The sequence below is a fragment of the Sinocyclocheilus grahami genome, unplaced genomic scaffold (assembly GCF_001515645.1).
Source record: "Sinocyclocheilus grahami isolate Dianchi unplaced genomic scaffold, SAMN03320097.WGS_v1.1 scaffold409.1, whole genome shotgun sequence".
In the NCBI taxonomy this organism is placed as follows: Eukaryota; Metazoa; Chordata; class Actinopteri; order Cypriniformes; family Cyprinidae; genus Sinocyclocheilus; species Sinocyclocheilus grahami.
In genome coordinates, this window is record NW_015505588.1 from 792,904 (window position 1) to 808,117 (window position 15,214).

Here is a 15,214-nt window from a genome sequence, read left to right on the forward strand (position 1 = left end):
ACGTGATTAGTCCTGGAAACAACATTAAAAGCATTGTTTAGCGTTGTAATAAAACTGCCAACCAATCAGTAATGTTTTGCATTGTATGCCCTGCATTGTAGAAAAAAAAGTTTTAATTATGGCATTACATTATAGTTGTATAATTTCCAGCTTGTTGCTAATTTTCTTTTTACAATGGAAAATATTTTTTTTCTCATTAAAATGTACATATGTACTCAATTTTGAGACATTATCATACTCCCGAGTCCTGTGTGACTAATCCAAAACGTACTTGTTTTTGTGAGTATTTGTGTGTAAAGCGTTGGTGTACATCACTCTCTGCTGGGGCCTGATTCTTTTTGCTGCCTGCCATCCTATGGGATTGGAGGTTGTTTGTGTTGCAGGCCAGGCCAAATGGGAGTTGGTTGGCTGCCTCTTGGTTACAAATGTTGTTACCTTAGGCAGCAACTACATGCAAAACAAACCCTTGGCTTAGAGATGGAGAAATAGTGAGGAAATTTGAAAGAGAAAAGCTTGCTTTTCTTGGAAATGATTCCATTTAATTGGAAACACTTTCATCTTGTTTGCTTTGACTAGGGCTGTGCAATTAATCGAAAAACTATTTCGATTTTGGCCTCCAACGATTATGAAAATACAATGATCGAGATAAAACGATTATTACGCCCCCATTCCACCTCCTTTTCCAGCGCTGCGCTTTCATTCCTCCATAAAAGCCCAATTTCATGTGCAAATCAGTAAAATCATGTAACGTGACTTTTGCGAAATGGGACGTGCTTGATTTATATAAGTATATTTATTTATGTTTTTAAAAGCGTGAAAGAGAACTTGCGCTCCACCTCAGGAAGATATATGCACTCAGAGACGGAACAGAACACAGACATGTAAAGTCACCTTTTAGCTCAAGGTGCATGCCTAAACGGTCAAATACACGCAAAAATGTGTCAAAATGCGGCGCTTAGTGATTATTCATGTAATAAATGAACATAGAGTTGAGAATGAAAATACGCGTGTAACGGTAAATTGGATCCGTGTGGCTCTTAAAGTGACAGCGGGCTATTTTCCTGCTACGACTGTGTGCTTAATATTAATTAAACAACAAAAGACAAATTCAAAATCACACACTGCTCTTGAGTGAAGGACTTTTGTAGCTTTAATAAGAAACAAAAAAGTTTAATTCTTACAGTTTTATTTTACATTTGATTATTCATTTCTGTAGTAGGCTGTAAACTGCTTGAGACTTGCATAAAAAAACATTAAAGCAGTTTGTTTCATTTGTATCTTTTTATTCTATTGTATTTGTCCTTTGCTTTTTTATTACTTACAGTTTAATTATTTTCAATAATTTTTAGGACTTTGTTTGAAATTCCGCTGGTCTCTACAATGTAGATGTCATAGCAACCTTATTTACAGGAAATATATATTTGATATGTATCACTATCTATAAATAAATTACTCATATAAAGTTTTGGTCATATGGCCCCCTCATAATCGTGTTAAATAATCGTGATTACAATATTGGCCAAAATAATCGTGATAATGATTTTTGCCATAATCGAGCAGCCCTAGCTTTAACTATAGACCACATTTATAACATTCTAAGGAAACTATTAGCAAAAATACTGCTTTTTAAAAAAATCTGATATCATTGTTGTCACTTTGACTCTCTTTTTAAATGAGGTGTGTTGCATGAAAATGGAAGCAATTTAAATGTCACATTTAATAGCTCTCCCAGTGTGTATACATTTGGGTATTTTTAGGAAAAAAATCAGCTGTCTCTCAGGCCTGACAGTGTATTTTCACAAAGAGGGGTGGGAGCCTGAGTACAGAGAGAAATGAAAATAGCAAAAAGGTCTGTTGAAAACCTAATAAAACATGCCTTTATGCTCAAGTCTTTTTCATAGCAAAAGCTAGTAAAATATAGTAGCATTTTGCATGTGTTTGTGGCTGTCAGTGCACTGTGGAGTTGATGCACAAAACAACTTGCAAGTTTGCCTTTAGATGGCAGAGTGACCGCAAGAAACTCCGTCTCTAACTTGCTACACGGTTTGAAACATTTGTGTGTAGGCAGGTTAACTTTACCTTCGCGCTGTTCCGCGTCTCTTATCTGTTTCTCTATCCTTCACTCAAATGTTTCTATGCTCTGAAAAAGGTTTTCATCCCGGCCATCTCCGTAACCGCCTACTGTGCGTCTGTAATCTCTTGTAATCTCTTTTTATACTCTTCTTTAATTGTACTGTTTTTTTTCTTTTCCAGTATATCCTGCTGATCCTCCTGTGTCAATCCTGCATTTTAATTCTGCCTAAATCTGCTTTTTTGATCCTTCTCTTGAGTCTTTATTTCTTTGTTTACTTTTTGGTGTCTACTTCAATTCTGTTGACAATATAAAAGGATATTTTCCTGCTGCACAATCTTTTTTTTATTCAGCCACCCAACTCTTTACACATTTTCATATTGTATTTATATTGTATTATTTACAACAGAATTATAAACGACTGTTCTTACCATCTAGCGAGTATCCCACATTGTCCTTTGGCTGGTAGGTCTGAGCAGTCAGAGTTTGAACAGCGACAATCGTCCTCTTTATTCAAGATAGGAAGTTAATAAAGGGCTCAAGGTCTTTCTTCTTGATTCTCTATGTCCTTCGACTTAAGTGACCAAAAGTTGCAACCCTTTATTTGTAGGATTTCTTTTAATTGTAGGCACTGAATTATTAAGGATTATATTATCCTTATTATTAAGGATAATATCAACCAGAAAAACCCTAGAAATTTTTTCCAGTGTCAATCAATAGAATCAAAATTTTCATCACTTCCGTACAGCAAGAGTATATCAGAGCAGATGATGTGTATTCAGGTTGCAGTGTGCCCTTCAAAGTTGACATCATGTTGATTGTGTTTTCTTGAATGAGGATTGACGGAACACAGGGATGTTGTAACCCCTCATCTCTGGGACCGTGTTACCTGTGAAGAAAACATTTTCAGTAAATTAGAGTGCCAGGACAGGACAGAAGACTTTTATATTCACAGTGTGTCATTTTCTCTTTAAACTTGGCTCGACCTAAAAAGAACTGTATTTCAAAGAATATCAACTCTGAAAATGGTGAAGTCAAGTTCAGTGTGCAGAATTAAGTGGAAAATCTCTTTTACAGACTGCTCTAAGCCATAGCCAGGACCAAAAATGCAAAAATCAAGGCACACACATATTGTTGCAAACTGGGTCACATTGTTGACAAGACTGAGGTATGGCAAGAAATGATGGGTGTCTGTTCTGACTCAGTTTTCTGTATTAGGTAAAGACAGTAAGATTTTTTTCCTGCCAGATTTCTGAGCGCAAATAAGCTTTTTTAGGTCTAAAATTAGGCATAGTGTATTTTCATATATTTAGATTTTCGGTTTGAGTCTTTGTAGTTTATGTTTTCAAGAACTACTGCTTTGGGACTGAGCCTCTGAACCAGCAACTGTTAACTCTCTTTGTATCATAGTGTGCTGAATCTGTTTAAATTCCCAAGCCTGACGTGGTTGATTTGTGTTTGTGATGTTGAAAGTCTCCTCTGGGTCCCACTGGCTCCCAGTCTAATTGCTTTTTCATGGTCCAGTCATAGATTGAGAGTGATCAAAAACATTATTGTAGAAATTTAATGCACCATGTGGACGTAGTAGCCAGGTGAAAATGGATCACCGGAGGCCCATAGTACCACGTGTGTGAGGAGACAGGGTACAGGAGACAGTGTGAGGAGCATTTCCAAAGCACACAGCTAATGTAAAGGGAATTGAGCAGAGGAGGAGTAATAAGGACAAAGAAGGCTAATTAAAATCAATGAACGTATTGGGGAATTTTCGCCAATCAATGCTCTTAGATGGCACGTGACATAACGGCTACTGAGGCAGATGCCTTAAAATGTCTAGCGGGTGTAAAACCAGGCAAATATACAGACCGTTGCCCTTCTCTGTTCACCTTTCTCTCTCTGCCTCTCTCTCTCTCATACGATATAATGGGGCAGTCACATTAGGGAAGAGATTATGATGAGAGATGATAAGAGGTTATATCAGTGATGCTGTCATGCTCGCACTGACCTCCATCCCCAGACGTGCTTGAGTAAATGCTGAAAATGGACAGTAATAATGTTCACCTGGAGTAGGGTGGTGCAGTTCCACTGCTCCAGGTTTGTTAATATTGCTGATGGTACAGATGTCCTCCGTTCTTAAAGTTATTAGAATGGTGACAGATCTGTGCTTTTATTTGTATGCCCTTGCATGTTTGAGGGTGAGTGTGTCTGTGTCTGTGTGTTCGTGTGCATGCAAATGTGTATGAGCCCATGTCAAACATTTTTACCATCCTGGGCACGTAACCTACCCATCGCTGCCTTTCAATTTCTCATTTGCTGAGCAAGGGAGAGAGAATAGAAAAGAGAGAGCGGGACAGATGGAGGAGTAAAGGAAAGAAGGAAGATTGATGAACCTATTGGAATCAAATTTTGGTGGCAGAAATGACTGTCAATCCCAGTAACCACAACAACACATATTCACAGCACTGACACAAAGACAGGCTCACTGGGCTTTGTCTTAGGATCATGAAATCTTAGTGGTCTATCTTGTTCCTCACACAGCTTTGTCATAAAATATTACTCAAGTACATCATGAAATAATTATTCCCCAGCAAATCCAGTTCATTATTAATTCACAACAAGCACTGATAAATAACTCTGTTGTATTGGCTGGCTAACAATGTAAACAACTGGAGAGCTTCATGTTACTGTCTGGTCCCTTGGACATAAAAGCGGTAGACTTGGTTAGTATGACATGATTGGTATAGGGCCCTCAGGAATTGTGGTATTTTACTGAACAGTGAGTGACTGTATGTGTGCATGTGACTTACATTGGGGCTACAAAGATAGACGCCGTAATAGCAGAGCATTGGCTGGAGGGCATACTTGTGTGTCAGGATATTTTTCAGTTCCCATATCAGCACATGCCTGTGAAACTAGTGCTATAGGCCTCCAGGCTATAGTGTTGTAGTGATAGTCCACAGCGCAGTTCTGTTTTAAAAAGGTTTCGTCAATGGGACTCTGTGTTCTAGAATTGTATGTGCTCTAGAATATTCTACAGTTGTCACATTCAAGAAACGACAGATCTGTCTTTTGCTAATGACGCTTCAAAGCTTCTTTTTAGGAAGCGGTCTAATTCATTGCTCAGTCTACTCGTTGTAATTACCTACTATTCAGTGAAGAAAGGGGAAAAAAATATATAATTGCTACACAGAGATGTTTTGACAGTGGAGTACAAACACCTTGATGAGGTGCCTAGGTACCGTTCTCTCTCTCTCTTTTTACTGAACAGTGAGTGACTGTATGTGTGCATGTGACTTACATTGGGGCTACAAAGATAGACGCCGTAATAGCAGAGCATTGGCTGGAGGGCATACTTGTGTGTCAGGATATTTTTCAGTTCCCATATCAGCACATGCCTGTGAAACTAGTGCTATAGGCCTCCAGGCTATAGTGTTGTAGTGATAGTCCACAGCGCAGTTCTGTTTTAAAAAGGTTTCGTCAATGGGACTCTGTGTTCTAGAATTGTATGTGCTCTAGAATATTCTACAGTTGTCACATTCAAGAAACGACAGATCTGTCTTTTGCTAATGACGCTTCAAAGCTTCTTTTTAGGAAGCGGTCTAATTCATTGCTCAGTCTACTCGTTGTAATTACCTACTATTCAGTGAAGAAAGGGGGAAAAAATATATAATTGCTACACAGAGATGTTTTGACAGTGGAGTACAAACACCTTGATGAGGTGCCTAGGTACCGTTCTCTCTCTCTCTCTTTTTTTTGCAGTCCGGTGATGTCTCAGATCTTTAACTGCCAGTGGCTCTGCAGTGCTGAATAGTAATATATGTGTGTGTGTGTGCGTATGTGTGTATTTCACTCTCTAAGATCTGATGATAATTAGCTAAAGGTAATCAGGGGTAATTCAGCAACAGGATTGAAAATGGCAGGAGACGCAGGGATGTGACCAGCCTCTCAACATACACCCACACACTGCAGCCTTTTAGTATGAACAACCAGGAGCAAAGAGAGGGAGAAGCAGGGATGAGGGGTAAGTGTGACAGGGATGTGTGGATGAGCAGAGAGGGGAACGCACCTTGTTTTTTCCCATATCCCCTTCTTATTACTGTGTGCTTTCTCTCTCTCTTGGCTCCAGTCCTCTTGGATGTTCACCAGTGCATTTACTGTAATCTGTGAACCATTAATGCATAAATGTCTATACTGATTTATGTCCTTATTATATTCAGTGTTTGTGCACTGAACAGAGCCAGTGGCTTGTGAATGTGATAAAGATGCACTAAAGTGGCACAGGGTGAGAAAGCGAAGAGAGAGGCCTAAAGCACTGAAATAGCACAGAACCTTTTAATGTATATGCAACACAAAATCATCAAGGCTTACCATGCATACTTAAAGCTGGTTGCTTTATAGTCGCATAGGGATGCAGAGACAAGGACAGATACAGTGGAACTTGAACTAAGGCATTCATGCTTATATTTCTGTTATGGGTTTTTCTGTGTCATGAAAATATTCTATGACTTTGATTTTTATTTCAGTTCATGCTGGTGTGTTTTGAGTGGCACACCACTGTTGTTAATATTCCTTGCTTTTCTTTATGCCTGATGCCAAGATGTCAGCATGACTGTACTGTAATTCATAAGGTGCAAAGAAGATGCATGAATGGACTTGAATACCTACAGAAAGTGGAGAATTAATTAGCTTTATTGACCTATTCTTAATCATGAAAGATGGAGTCAAATGCGGCAGCATTATGGTTGTGCAGTTGGATTTGCGCATCTGCACCTGCAACATGCGAATGAACCCCAACCCCTCATCTCATATAAACTCTGACAGTGTTAGCTCCACATCTCATCTGTCTATAAAATGTGTACTAAACAGTCATCTCATAAAAAAATCATTTGAATGGACAAGACATAATGTTCTTGACCCTGAAGTTTTGAAGACCCCTCAAATTCTCTCTTTTCCTTTTGAGATAACTGACTTTACTATATAGCCTAAACACTAAACATTAACGGTGTACTCACACTAGGCGTTTTGAACCAGTTCGTTTAGCCGTCCCTGGCCCGGTTGGAAGAGGTGGGCCAGGGCACGGTTCGGTTGGGCTCGGTACGCATGCAGTGTGAGCGCTAACCACGCCGGAGCATGGATCAAATACTGTTTTGTGTGCACTACTGTCATCATTACGACCACAAACATATACTATTACTACTACTACACTACACTTTTCAATTAATTTCATTCAATCAAGTATATTTAGGTTTATAATGGCTCTGGTTCTCACCTTATTGATGAACAGGAAATGTAGTTTGCGAGTAAAGCTGCAAATTATTTAATTAACGTCAGCTGCCTCCGTAATAATTCTCTGATGCATACAATTGAAAATCAATGCACAACATAAATTATAAATGAATTATGAATTATTCTACAGAATATTAGCGAAAGTGGTTTTCTCCGTTGTCTCGCACATGACATAAGCATGCTCCGGCCCGGAAAGTTTGGTGCAAGTGTGAGTGCAGGCCAGTGGGGGAGTGGGGAGGGGGGATAATCGTGCTCGGGCCGGTTCAAAGCAACCGTGCCTAGTGAGAGTACACCCTAAATTTTATGCAGTATTTTGTTACTGAAAACATTTATGCTTTTTTTTGCCTTCTTTCTACATTTCACCACTCATTTTTTTTCTCTCTTTCATGATCCCCAATGAACAGGTAAATGCTACATTTTTACTCCACAAGTCGTTTAGTCTATTTTTCCTCTTTCAAATTCATCCTTCTATTTTTTTAGAGGAAATGTTATTATTGCCATCACATTTCTAAGATTGCCATATATAATGTTTACTTTTCTTGAGGTGGGTATATCATAAATATTGTAAATATATGACATACATTTGTCATTGTCACTACTTCCAGCCATTTTCCTTTCTTCACTTGTCTTCTCATTTGTTTACATTTATTCATTTATTTTGTTTTCCAATCTCCCTTCCCATTTGTGATCCCAATATTTTTATGCCAATATACAATCCACCCTTCCGGCTGGATGAGATGGGCTTTTATTAGAATTATACTTGAATACTGACATACATACGTAAATCCTTTTCTGGTGAAGTTACACAGATGCTTTTCAACTAGCTTCTCTTTCTCTTTCAAATAGCATTCCTTCCTGGCATGACCATGTCACTCCTATTTCTCCTTTGCCCTTTTATTCTTTTTTTCTTATGCTCCCAGTTTCTTTGTAAATGATGCAGTCACTGGAAATAAGCAGACAATTTAAGTGCTGGATACTTCACTGCTCTATTTCTCTCTGTCTTCAAACACACACACACTAACACACACACACACATACACACACAATCACATACAAACAACCAATCATACCTCTTGCAGTCCTTCAGCCAGTGCTTATGAACATCAAACACAAACACTCAAAAGCAGAGCGTGCACACGGTAAGAAAAATAATTAGGTTTGTCTGAATTTGACTTAATGTGGGTAAATTTCTCTTATCAGCATTTCACATAGCAAGAAAGAGCAAAATGTCATAATAAACAGCCCCCACTGTGTGGTGAATAAAAAGTGTCACTTTTTATATAAAGACAATTCATGCATTTAGGTCAGTGAACAAAGTTGCCCACATGTTCGACAAACCCCACTCACCGAGTGGAGAGTGAAACGAACCATGTTCAGAAGCGATCTCTACTAAGCTGAGCAGTGTTTGGCTTCCTATGGGAGGCCTGTGCATTTGTTTTTTTTATAGCTCATTTAAAGCCAAACTGCAAGGCACCATGCTGTGCGCAAACACATACATGCATTTATGCGCTCTTCCCACACTACATTGTATCACTTTAAGTAACTGAGCACAAATATAAAAAGTTGTAGTTCTGGTTGAATGGGTCTCTCTGCATGTAAATTATAAATGAGCTGTAATTATTTAACAAGCATGTGTTTGATAAGCTATGTAATTTCAATGAAGGCTGCAGAGTTTAAATGGACGTGCTTTAAAATCAAAGCACAGTCTATAGGCATGCTTTATGTCAGTTGTGGCGTAGATTGCAAGTGATTTTGTATGTCCGGATTTACTCCGTTAACCTGCCACATGCTAAAATTAGCAGCACTTCAAAACTAGTTGCATTATCAAAGCCTATTTCAGAGCTTGCAGCTGGTTTTCACGTGGAATAATAAAATCCATCTATTCAGACTCTTCCGGGCCCCTTTCAGACCTTGTCCAATTATCTAGAGCTACATTCACTTAATTCATATCGCCTCCATTTCATTGATTCTAGAGCTATACAAGCAACTCTTTGAGACCCATTTTACCTATAAACTCTGCCTGCCCCAGACACAATCTCCATCATACTTCTTTTCAGACAACGCTGTCTTTTCTTGACTTGTTCACGGCAGGCGAGGCACATCTAGAGATATGTGTCTAACAGAAGAGCATTTGATTGAGGCGAAATAAAAAATTACTGTGTCAATGACCAAAAAGGCCACATTGATTAATAAATGACACTGACGTAGGCCCTGTGTCTATGACAACCCTGGCCTGGCAGAAGATAAGACAAAACACTCATTGTTGTGTGAGTACTGTTCCCTCTCCAGAGAGCAAGACGAGTCTGACTGCATTTCCGCCTTTAAAAAGGACATTACTAAGAGCTCAGAGCTCTCTCGAGCTGTGCATCTATCTCCTTACTGTAATATATAATGAATCAATAACTTACAAATTATGATTCAGTTGGAGTCTTTTATAAGATTAGAGTAAGTGGATTAAAAGAAGAGTATTGGTGTCATAACCTTGTTCAGATTTTTCAGAAGTGGTTTGATTGTGATCATTGATGTTGTGTAAACATTCAATTTCTGGCATTATGAAAAGAAAGGGAAATTAAAATGCTTGATGTAGTGCAACATGTTTGCCATGTTATGTTCATGTTGCCCATGGTTTAAAGGGATTTATTTCATTTCTATTTTGTTCTGTTGTATTTATTGTTTGTAATTGTTTTTATTTTATCCCTGACTGTTTACTTGCTTTCAATAATTGTTTGAATATTTTTTTTAACTTTCATTAGTTAATGTACTGTTAGTAGATATTGGTGTAGAGAATTATGACACTGGTACTGCATGTTAATAATGATGAAAACAAAAAACAATTATATCATGATATGTTTTGTTATAGTGTAAAAAACTACTCATATTGATATATCATGATGATGATCATATTACCCATCCCTAACTGCAGGTAAATTACAGGGTTATTGAACAACCATTCTCACCAAAACTGTACAGAGATCCTTTCACCTGAGTCAGATCACTACCATGCATGTATTTATGCATTGCAAGCAGCAATAATTTTCAAAAACTGCAAAGCACAATTTGTAACTTTGTGGTCGAGAGCACTGAGTAAAAGCTCCAGATTACAAGTGTTTGGTAATGCTAGGGAGACTGGGAAATGAAGTGTGAGATTATTACAGCTGCCAGGCTAGAAAACATGAGCGAACACTGTATTATTGCAGTTTTAGAAGTACTTGCATATTGAATGGACACTCTAACGCCATACCAAAAGACTGCATAATTGTTCCTGCTCTGAATGTAGTGCCAGGGTGAGAGGAATATAAAAAGTATTATTTGTGTGCGTTGTTTGCCATTTTATTCTACAAACAACAAAAAAACTTTCTAGTACCCAATATCTGATGGAATATACAGTGGGGCAAAAAAGTATTTAGTCAGCCACCAATTGTGCAAGTTCTCGGACAGGTGTCTTTTATACTGATAACGAGTTCAAACAGATGCCATTAATACAGGTAACGAGTGGAGGACAGAGGAGCCTCTTAAAGAAGAAGTTACAGGTCTGTGAGAGCCAGAAATCTTGCTTGTTTGTAGGTGACCAAATACTTATTTTACCGAGGAATTTACCAATTAATTCTTTAAAAATCCTACAATGTGATTTTCTGGATTTTTTTTTCTCATTTTGTCTCTCATAGTTGAAGTATACCTATGATGAAAATTACAGGCCTCTCTCATCTTTTTAAGTGGGAGAACTTGCACAATTGGTGGCTGACTAAATACTTTTTTTCCCCACTGTAAGTTGCTCTAGCAACAGTGATGATAGTTAAATCATGAATTGCTCAGTCTGTCGGTCAGCCTCAAAACACTCACCAGTAACAGGCACATCTCCCTTTTTCCTGTGCATTAGATGTTTTGATGCAAACCTTAGTGGCTTTGACAAAACAATTCATTAGAAAGGCTATGGTCAATAATTTATAGTGAAATAGCTGTAATAAAAATGACCATGTAGAAAGCTCATAGCTTGTGTCTGTTTATTTGTCTGTTTTTACATTCTCCACTATTGCTAACAATCATTTTGGTGTACTCTAAGTGACTTACGCCTGTGTACACCTGTGCTCCTATTATTATTTTCTCTAATACATGGAAACATATATAGAAAAGTAGTCAGTTGTGAAGCTGCTTTATCCCTATTGTAATTTGTAGTGCTGTTTTTATCATGCAACCCACTGCAGAGTGACCCCACTGACACACACGCCACTCTCACAGGCCCAACTGTGAATTATAAAACAACTAGAGCTGCTGCCAAGAGATCTGCCAGTGCTTTTTACAGATAGTTTAAGCTGTATCTGCATTGAAAACAAAAACAAATCATTATCTGAAAATATAGAGAATTTGTTCCTATCTAAGCTTTGTGTTTGGTTTCTTAAATGTAAATGATGTTACTATGTATCACATTTTTTCATATGTTTGTTTTGGTCATTTTTAGATAGTTTCAACAGAAAGGGGAAAAAAATAGAACAACCAGATTTAATCTCTCGTGAATTTTCTCTTACTGAGCTGTGTTGCTCTCAGCCTCTTGCTCTCTTTCTTTTATTGCTCATCTGCATTTGACCACCATGTTAATCTGCGTTAGAGTTGATGTACTCTAAATCTATGTAATCTGCTGTGTGTGAGTGGAGTTGGGTCTGAAGTACTGTGCTAATCCCAAATGTCTCACTCTTGATGTAGTTTGTGTTTTGTGACCACAAGATGGATTTTGGTGGATTACTTGAGCTGCTTGAATTTGACAAGATATTCTATTGTTAATTTTTTTTTATGTATAGATTATTTTATGCAATACAAATATTAATGCATACCTCAAAGGTGCTTATGTAAAAGAAAAGAAGTGTAAGTGTAGTTGTGGTGGTACTCTTGTAATTAAAAAGGTTTTGGGGTTGCTGGGCCTGTGTTAGAAGGGCTGTGTGTGCGCATGATGCAGGCTTTGCTGTACTTCTCTCATGCAGTGTAAAGCATGTTTGTTACATACTGGCCCCACTGTTTTGGCACGGCTATGGACTCATGCTGGTGACTCTACATCTCTCTCTCTCTCTCTCTCTCTCCGGTCACTCAGAGCGATGCGCCTCGCGCTCTCTCTCTCTCTCTCTCTCTCACTCCATGCTTCATCTCCTCAGCGGAGTAACGGATTTTAACATAGATCACTTACGAACAAAACAACATCCATTTTTCAATAGGATAAGACTCTCTCTCTCTCTCTCTCTCTCTCCGGTCACTCAGAGCGATGCGCCTCGCGCTCTCTCTCTCTCTCACTCCATGCTTCATCTCCTCAGCGGAGTAACGGATTTTAACATAGATCACTTACGAACAAAACAACATCCATTTTTCAATAGGATATAGTCATATACAGTGGGTACGGAAAGTATTCAAACCCCCTTAAATTTTTCAATCTTTTGTGTTTTTCTGTCAATATGGGGTGCTGTGTGTACATTAATGAGGAAAAAAAATTAACTTAAATGATTTTAGCAAATGGCTGCAATATAACAAAGAGTGAAAAATTTAAGGGGGTCTGAATACTTTCCGTACCCACTGTATATTACGTTAAGCCATATATTAAATTATTAAAAATGTGGGCCAGGCAGGTTTGGACAGCTTTTTTCCCTTAATAAAATAAATAATCATTTAAAAACTGCATTTTGTATTTACTTGCATTATCTTTGTGTAATATTAAAATTTGTTTGATGATCTGAATCTTTTAAGTGTGACAAATATGCAAAACATTTAAAAAACAGGAAGGGGGCCAACACTTTTTCACAGCACTATATTATGCGTATGCGTTTGTAAACCTAACAGTACGTGTGTTTTTGTTATTTATATATATTTAGGCCGATATGTGTGTGTGTGTTATGTAGGCCTATATGTAAATTAAAATATAACCATATTCTATGAACATTCATTTTTATTAAATAAATAATTATAATTAAAACCCTACCAACACTTAAAATAATACATTTTCACCAGGTATTACACTCCAAACATTTTCTTTAGCAGGCGTCTTGGTGTTTGATCACTCACATACATAAACCATGTAACCTTGCATTTCTAAATAAAATTACCAGCCTGGTTTCTCAAAGAATTTTATTCACTCACTAGCCAGTTTTTACTCCCATTTGCCACTTGCAGAGTATTGACAATGTATAATTTATGGAATGTTTACTTTTTTCATTGAGACTTTGATACACCTTTTGAATAATGTGATTCTGTGCAGCATCATCAGTGTTGTTTTTTGTGGTTTTGTCATATTAAATTTTAATGCATGGCATGCAGTTTGCTGTTAGGGCTTCCCTCTGCTGCATGTGACTGTGAGGCAGTGTGCATGTCCTGAGCTATCAGTGCACTGAACTGTGAGTAGGATTGACTTTGACTTGCGTGTAATTGTAGCCCTGCATAGAGTAAATAAAATGTTTATGAAGCTGTCCTCCTGAGAGGAGGTTTGTGTAATGTACAGTATGCTACATGTGTGTTTGTATTTTTATGAATGCAATGGTTCGCACAAGCCAAGGTGTCTGCAGGGTTCTGGAGTGTCAGACATTAAGGACATCTGTTCAGACATACACACGACGTCTCACTCTCTCACTGGTTTCACCCCCTCTCCCTGGTGGCAGGCTATTTCAGAAACACAGACTTCCGTTCCACACACTTGACCATCACCTTTTCTGTATACCCATGCTTGTTGTATTTGTATGACTAATAAATGGGTACAGTAAATACTTATTCCTTGTAAATACTTAGTTTTTATAGGGCTGTTGATTTGACATGTTAATTTGGTGAGATTAATTATGGAAAAAATAATGCATTAAAATTAATTAACGCATTGAAGACAGCCCACTCCGGCCCAGACCGGTTTGTCATTCTTGTACATTGCAGACAGTTTTTAAAGAACATGATGCAAGACAAGCGACTGACTACATGAGGTATATTAGAATGCAGTTATATGCCCATAAAATTCAAGATGTGAGGGCAAAAAATGCTCCTGTATGTTTTTTTTCTCAAATGTTGCAAAAAGTGATATTATATAATAGTTCAACAAACAAGAAGTTAATCTTGTGTTTAATTTTAGGCACAGTATTGTCAATATTGTCTGTTTTGCTCATTTTCACCAATGAAAACCCATGTTTATTATATATGGAATGTTGATTCAAGTATTTCTTTCTAAACCTTGTTTGTTCACTGCTTTTCTTAACTAACACAATAATGACTTTAAATGATCTTTTAGGGGGTAATTTATCAGGCAAAAATTGATGTGATGTCATGTCATTAATAAGATGAAAAAATATAATATTATAAGCCGTATTAGCTTTTATAAGTACTTATACTTTTTTTTCTTTTTACTTATTTTAAGCCATTAATAAAACAAAATTAATAAAAAAACCCAAACAAATGTTGTTTAGTTGTGTATAAACCCTTTTTTCAGGAAAAAAGAAAAATGAGAGCTAGAACTTTTCTGTCAGCTCCTCTAATTAATACATTTATTATAAAAAGCAAAAAACCCACTCTCAATTGTTCTCTGTCTTGTGTATTATGGTGCAAACTCATGCTGTGCTGTTTTCTTGAAGAAAAATTGTTTTTTTCTCTTTTGTTCTTTTCATCTTTTCATTTAGTGATTCCGTACCTGTGTTGTTGCACATTCTTGATCCCTCTGTACCTCCCAGCTTTTATCTCTCGCTTTCTCTGTCTGCCTCTCCTCCACGTCCGTCCCTCCTCTCACCCCCAACTTTCTGTTGAACTTTTTTTTGATTCTCAGCTATTCGTCCTTTTGTTTTTCTTTTTTCTAATTCCTCTCTGTGATCCTAATCCGCCCGTAAACACTCATCATTGGCGTATAATATTGCTTCT